Source organism: Borostomias antarcticus (genome assembly GCF_949987555.1).
Source record: "Borostomias antarcticus genome assembly, chromosome: 7".
Classification (NCBI taxonomy): Eukaryota; Metazoa; Chordata; class Actinopteri; order Stomiiformes; family Stomiidae; genus Borostomias; species Borostomias antarcticus.
Window position 1 is genome coordinate 2,983,704 of NC_140240.1, and position 8,472 is coordinate 2,992,175.

The following is an 8,472-nucleotide window of genomic DNA, read 5'->3' on the forward strand; positions in this document are numbered from 1 at the left end:
GAGGAATTCCCAAAGTGTCCAGAGGGGGTGCACATGACCCAAACTGTCACCTGTCTGCAGAAAGGAAACTGGTCCAAGGTGGCTATCCCTTTCAGCTACCAAATATTAGGCTTTGATTTTCCATGTATAGTAACAAAGATATTACACATTGTATAGGCTTATAGCACCTTTCCAGATGCTCAAAGCACTGTGGAAGATTACATTGTATAGTATAGTACTGTATATATACATTCACATACATGTACATATTTCTATATACTATGTATACCGTACACTTGATTACAGAAACATTCTGGTTCAACAGCCGTTGTTCAGCAATTTACGTGTGGCATGCTGCTTGGTTTTGTGATTGTGTGTACAGTATATGTGTGTGAACCTGTGTATGTTTGTATGTGAGACTGTACAGGTAGCCTAAGTGTGTGTGTGTGTGTGTGTGTGTGTGAGAGAGAGAGAGAGAGAGAGAGAGAGAGAGAGAGAGAGAGAGAGTCAGGGAGAGCATGTGTGTGTTGGTGTGTGAATGGGCTTGTTGGAGTAGAACGGGTCAGTGGGAGGTCCATTAGTGGTTTAAATAAATCAGAGTGACTCAGAGGCTTTCATGGAGATGCACGGAGTCCTGGGGCCTTTTTCCAGCACACTGCAATCTCTGTAGGCTAAATACAAGTTACATCACAGCTGCTATACAGTCCCCCACGCACCCACTGCACTTGTCCTGGTTCTGGACTATTACAACAAAGACCTTTGTTTGTTGGCCTCACAGGTCCTGTTTGGGCGAACGAAACCGCCAGAAATAGTAGGCCTATGTGACGAAAATCATTTATCTCAAGATACACCTCTTAAATCCAGCTGGATATATAGTTGCAATTCTTCTTATTTTGAAATTGAAATCCCCATAAAGCATTGTATGTAGCATAGGTCACTACTGCCATGGAGTCCTTATACAGTAGCCTAGCCTACCATTCTGTAGTGTATAGGCCTACTTCCAGTTGGCTCTCCCAGAAGTATGACACATTCAGCTAATTTGCATAATATGAAATCCTGAAAGAGGCAAAATGAATTAAAAAAAAGGCTGACCAGGTAGTTTAGGCTACTATTTGCGTGTTTACTAACTTTTTTTCACATAATATAACTAGCCTACTATTAGCCTACATATTTCCTGCGGGGCAAATAGGTGCATGCTATCTATCTAGTCAGACTGGCCACGTGGGTGCTGCGTGATGAGGAGAGAGACAGCAGCCAGTAACGTGAACCGCGGCACAGGATATGTTAGATGCTTTTGCAGAGCTTTGTCAGTACAATCATTCCCCAAATGACCAGAAAAACTCGCTAGATTTGTCATTAGTCGCTTTTGACTAATTAAGTCGCCATGGTGGTCTGGAAAGTCGCCAGACAAAGCGACAAAGTCGTCAAGCTGGCTACCTCAGCCGATAGGCAGGCAATGGTGGAGAGCCTCCTACTGGTCAATCCTTTGAATTTACATTCTTTAATCTCTCATTGTTCAATTCAATCCCATTTAATTCAATCCCATGATTATTCTGTGCAATGATTGAAGAAAGTTCTGCTCACGGAACTCCATTATTTCGCTTGACTCCAATATCCAGGACGTATGAGTGAAGCTATAGGCCTAGCCTGGCCTACAGTAGAAGGAAAGGGGAGGGTACAAGGGAAACGGTTTAAAGAAAGTAGTAGGAGGCTAGTTCGCGTGTAAAATTTGATTATCAGGTAGAGTTGAGTTAAAATGTTCTAGTGTAGATTGTGTAATCTGAGGTAGGCTATTTCTACTCTTTCAGATCCCTCCCAGGACGCTGGTGTCGGTAAACTTACCTGGGCATCCCAAAGGAACAAGGAGGAACTTTTAAGGTGAGTATAAACCTATATATATATATATATATATATATATATATATGTAAAAATGTGTGTGTGTAAAAGAAGGAACTAAGGAGGGGTGAGGAGCTATTGGTCAGGGAGTAGTAGGGTCAGGTGTATCGTCCAGAAAGATGTAAGGGTCAAGGTTAAGGTATAGGAGTAGCCTACCAATCCAGCATTTGGAGAATTAATTAAGTGTCAATGCAACCCACAGAAGCAGGGCTGTTGTCAGTTAATAGAGTCTGCGGCCAACTGGACGTGGCATCGTAGCCTATTGCGGTGACAGGCAGCGTGCGCGGAAAGATAGACATTTCCGTTGTTTAGTTTCAGCCTTGATGTGTTCGCCTGCCTGCCTGTCTATCTGTCCCCAGGTTATATGTCTCATGGAAACCTTTGTAGCTGCCTCCATCTCTGGACAGCTGCTGCACCCCCTGTAGCCTACCACGGCGCCCGCTTCCTCCACCGTTAGGCTATACATAACCACATTAAGAAAAACTGATTAGTCAAGGTGAATAGCTACGGCATATTGGCGTCTATTGGCATCTTCTTCATAGTTGTTGATCAAATACCAATGTTTCCCGGCATTGTGTGGATGAAATGTGTAGCCTAGCTCTATCGGGAGCTGCAGTGATGGTGTAGCCTAACATTGACAGTAATGTTCCGTAAACCACGAGGGAGCAGAGCCAGGTGTCTCATTATGCGTTTTGCACTGGAGCTCACGAATGGCAAATGCATGCGCAAATCTGCTTCCACCTCATGGGTTACTCTGAGTGCAGATGGCTGGGTGGGAAATGATGTTCAGTTATAGTTCGTTCCATCAAAACAAGCCTCAGTGGAGCCTGACCCCCCCCCCCTCCACACCACTCACACACACACACACACATACACACACACCAAACATACACACACTCACTCACTCACTCACTCACTCACTCACTCACTCACTCACTCACTCACTCACTCACTCACTCACTCACTCACTCACTCACACCAAGCAAATCCATCTGCGTCTACAGAGGGTGCCAGAGAGGTTCAATGCTCATCTACCACAGGCTGCTGACATTACAGTAGAATGGAGATTCCCAATGTTTCTCATCTAATGGATGCATGGCCTCACAACAAGAAGGTCCTGGTTTCAATTCCAGCTTAAGACGCTTTTACCACTGGGGGACGAGTTCTTCCCAGGGTCAGGTACCCACGTGGGGTATCTCCCTTTCTGTGTGGAGTCCTCACTGTGTTCGCAAGGGTTCCCCCATAAAGAACCCAGTACGAAAAACATGCAGAAGAACAGATCGCTGACGCTGTCCGTCCCTGATGAAGACAGACAGGAGCGCTTGGATTGGTCCCTGGGCGCCCGTCTGCTCCCGGCTGCCCTTGGGGGAAGGACGAAGGGATGGGTTAAGCGCAGAGAACATTTCATCAGCGACCCTAACGTGTGTGTGTGTGTTTCCTGAGTCAAGTGCACTGCATGCCATATGACAAATAAATAATTCTTCTTCTCTTGTCTTCATCCCAGGACAGACCAACAGGTTGATGCTCTGCAAAAACAACTGTATTTCACCCTTTATACTCTACATACGGTAGACTGTTCTGTTGGTTGTTGTTCCCTTATTAAACTATAACTCCAACTGTTATGCAATTACTGTACTATTAGGTCTGGGTTAGTACTAGGAGGATTGAATTTAATCAAAAAGTTTACCAAGAGGTTATATGGGATACTACCTAGGTACACTTTACCTGTATATCTTTTCAAGTCTGAACATACCAATCTGGGGCAAGGGTTTCATTCAAGTATGTTGGTCATGAATAGGAGTGGGATATATAGTGATATGATAACCTTGCGATATCTTGCCCCCGATACTGATGGTAACACGATACATGGATTGTGCTATAATTGCTACATTGTAAGGCAATTCATCAATGATACATCACAATATGTGTTAACTGAACAAAAAATTCCTCTTTAAATGCAAAAAGAAGGAACAAACAATACATATTCCAATATAAAATAAAGTGTCAAAAGGCCAGGAAGCAGAAGTTAAAATGTAAAAATCTGCTAAAATCTGTAGAGGAAGGACTATAGATACAACTATGCTTCACTAAAAAAAGTAAAATAAATAAATAGATTGATATTTCACAAAGTGTACTGATAATTGTATAGCGAAAGGCCACACTACGATCATCGCCATATCGATATTTTGTCCCACTCCTAATCATGAAGTCATTTCATGAAATCCAACCCAGCTCGACTCCAACATGTACAATGTACATTTCATAATAGTGCATATTGTTTTATCTGAAAGCTTAGGTAACGTCTCTATTAACAAGCAAATATACAAACAAAAGCTCAGCTGCTTGAATGAAGAAGAAAAACAATGTTGGTTTGCAAACAATGCACTTTGGTGGAATGGCAAACAGAAGGTTGGGAAAAAACATCTGCTAAGAGATAAGAGACAGATAATTGGCCATCATTGTCACAACACTGTGCCCACCGGATTAGTTGCCTAGCAACGCATGGGCTAAGCCTGTTGTCATGGAGTCGCCTTCTTCCAGTGCCCTCTACAGCGGTCTCATGACCGATGATGGGCATGGCGGGAGCTCTGGCTCGCGCCATGAGTGTACTCACAGTATTGTCTGTACATCTGTAGCAAGACCTCAGATGTGTGTGATGTGGGCCTGTTACTGTAATGTAACCTGTGGGAATGGAATGAGTCTGAGGTCTGGGAATGGAATAGTAAATGGACTGCACTTATACAGCGCTTTCCCACCTTAGCGCTTTTCCACCTTAGCGGCACTCAAAGCGCTTTACAATGGCCTCTTGTTCACCCATTCACACACACATTCACACAGCTGCAGCTGCCATGCAAGGCGCTAACCTGCTCATTGGGAGCAATTTTGGGGTTAGGTGTCTTGCTCAAGGACACTTCGACGTGTGGACAGTCGGAGCTGGGATTCGAACCACTGACCCTTCGATCATCGAACGACCTGCTCTAGCAACTGAGCCATGAACTGAGCAAATGAGGTGGAGGCAGAATGAGGTGGAGACAGACACGCAGGCAGGCCAACAAACAGCGCCTGAGGTTAGTGTTCAAGAGTAGTTGCGCCTGAACAAACGTGTTTGTTTTTTTAATGATGTATGCACTATGTGTTCCTATCACCATGCTCAGTCTCTCTCTCTCTCTCTCTCTCTCTCTCTCTCTCTTTCTCTCTCTCTCTCTCCCCTCTCATCATGCTAATGTTAATCCTGATTATTCACACTGTGGTTCAGAACAGGCTACCAGGGCTAATGCCATTTCAACAATTTCCAAAAGCCCACCTTTATTTCTATATCTATAATCATGTTTTATATTACTCTGTGATCCACACGTGCACGATGATTGGTTTAATTAACAAACGAGAGTGAAACTGTAATTCACTGTGACATGACATACACATTCACTATACAGAAAATTAGCAATATGTTGTCGGGGTCGAATACTTCTGAGGATGGAGTGAAAAACATCTGGATTGGTTCAATAGTAAGCTTCCATTATGCGACCAATAAGAGACAGAGGTGGCTGCATACCAAGACAGAGACGGGAAAGACAGACAAGAATAATTGTTCTCAGTGTCACTCCAGGTAGAGAGAGGGAATCTTACCTGTTTACAACATGTTTTAAAGAGAATGATAATGACGATCTGTGACAAGATATGCAGTAGTGTATGATCATTTCTGACTTTTGCCAATTAGTGCAAAGCATGCTGTTTCTTTAGGCCTACACCTGTATATATAATCTATTGGTCTTGGGTTGGTCTATAGGCTTGGTAGCCTAAAGTACTGCATCAGGTCCAAGAAGACCTCTAGCAGTGGTCTGAGTAGGAACATACAGCTGTGAGTTCTAAAAAATACCTACAGTACAACTGCCCTCTAGTGTCTATGGACCCAAATAGCAGCCTTGGTATAAAGCAATATAGAAGTGACAATTACAGTAACTGCTATATCCTCCAATTCAAATGGAAGGGATAGCTGCTGTGCAGCAGGGAGTCAGGCCGGGCATTTTGAGGACGAAGAAGAAGGAGGATAAAGATAAAGAGGAGACAAATGACAAAAATTAGGGTCTCAGCCCGGACCAAAATTATTTAAAACTTCTTAAATTAAAAATAATATTTTAAAATCATGTTGCAAATCCGTACAGCACAATGCCTGAGTAGTCATTATCATGTTTATTCTGCATCACCAAGGGCTTCACGACCTTAGACAACAAGGGAAAGTCATGATCTGCCAAGGGAGAAACTGGCAGTTGGGCCTTTCCTTAGTCTTCTAAAAACCAGGCCAGGTCAAGCCTGGCTTATGTGCGTGGCTGGCTTGTTTCATTAAGGGGGAAATGGAAGTCCACCGGATGTATAAAACGTAAACAACGTTTGTTTAGGTACATATAGACTAGAGGAGTTTCGCTCAGCATAGACTGTAATCTCTGAGAATGTCCCGCGTGGGAGTCCAATGCTCTGACCACTACTCTAAATGTCGAAATGACCATCAGGACTACTGGCCCACAATGCCAGTGGAGGACCTTTGGCATAGGACACATATTACTCAGTCTGGATATAAACAGCTTTCTTTTAACCTTCTTTTGTGTCCAAACATACAACACATACACACACACACCTCTTTCCCTCATTCAACTGTACCCATGTGTGTTTGATTCTTAATATGCAGCACTTTGGAACTTTATCCAGGTGTTTAATCATTGACACCTGCCAGTGTGTGTGACATGCTTAAGTCCCCCTTGAGGCAAAATATGAGGACTGAATCAAAGCTGTTTAAGCGGCAGGATTTATAAGCAAACAATATAGCAGAGAGCAGCTCAGTATCACTACAGAATATCCGTCTAATAAATCTCCTCTCAGAACATCAATGGTGAAGGTGAGGGGGGATGAGAGAATATTAGGAGATGATTGGCCACAGCTGAGCCCGCTGCAGGTTCTTTTAACATCTATTTGTAGCCTTTTCTGCGTTGTGCCAGGGTGACATCACTATAGGCGAGACGGAGTGGCATAAGTTGACCTTGAGTTGGTCGCATGGCATGCAGGCCCCCCTCAAATGAACAGTGGTTCCTCCGCAGGGGTGTAAGATGGCAATTTGCACATTTCAGAGGAAACAGCCTCTTAAGAATCTCCGGGGGAGTTACCATGGCACCGTGAGAATGATTGGCAGCTTCCGGGGGCTCTGGATTGGGCAGGCCGTGAGCTGTACCATGTGATCCCTAACACGGTCCTCTGCCCAGCCTTGTCAGTATAGAAACTGATCCCTCTCAACGGATACAGTAATGTAGGCATGATAGCTTCTACTGTTCCTGCTCACTACTTTATGATTTCCTGTGACGAGGGGATTAGCCAATCAGGTCTAACAATGCCCTCATCGCTGGGACAGAGCCCTTCAGGCAGAGAGAAACTGAGAAAAGGGGGAGAGAATGAGAGAGGGGGATGTGCAGGAGAATGAGAATGGGGGGGGGGGGATGAGAGAGAGAGAGAGAGAGAGAGAGAGAGAGAGAACGAGTGGGGGTGGAACTAGTGAGAAGATGTAAAATTAGCCACGCTGTCAGCCCAGTTAGCACTTCTCCGTGCTGGGATTGTCATCACTTGAGAAGACATCGGAGAGCCTCCCTCGCTTGCTGCTGCCTTGCCTGCAGTCAGCTCAGTCCAGCTCACTCTGCTTGGCCTCACCAAGCTAATTAGATGACAAATAATAGCTCGACCTCCTCCAGTCCAACGGGCTGCCCAGGAGTAGCATCCATACAGCAAAGGATGCTTAGTTAAACAAAGTAGGATACAACGTGTTTTTAAGTGGTGAAGTCGCTTCTACGTGACGTGTGTCCATTCATAGCATGAGTTCACACCAACAGAGGGCAGTATTGCTCATAATTGTGCACCGATTTGTTCACCACCTGGGTGTGATTTTTATATTGATGGAAACGACCACCGTTTTGATGAATCCATGTAGTAAGAGAATAACAATCTAATTTCTGCTCCACATTGCAGAACAGTGAGTCACATTCCAGTAGGCCAAGGCTATCTGGCAGTCATATTAATGTCTGGACTGGGGTAATTGGAGCCTTCAGGTGTATGGAACAGTCCACTCAGAGAGAGGTTAACGAAATAATATGGTCAAAAGCATTTTAAAATCTCCTCAAGTCCACAGGAGATCCGATAAATGAGCTCTCTATCTCTCTCTTTCTCACACTCTCTCTCTCTCTCTGTCTCTCTCTCTCTTTCTCTCTCTCTCTCTCACACACACACAAACTGGCCTGTATGTTGGAGAGTGATGGAACCCCTTTGGCCACGTGCATGCTGTGAGTGTGATTACGTAATGCGTTGGATATGTTGCAGCCGGGTATTATTATTAATTATTATTATAAATATTGACTTAATTTAGCCTACACACGATAGCTTCGTTGGAAGCATCATGTGGCCTACGTGCAAAGCTTATCACACGCAGTAGAGGTTAAAAAAGATGCATGTGCACAAAATGTAGTGTATGGCTAAGCATGTGCTACACCCGGTTCATTCTTTCATAAAGGGACAAAACATTGACAATGTTTAAGATAATAGGCAAATATAACATGCGTGTAG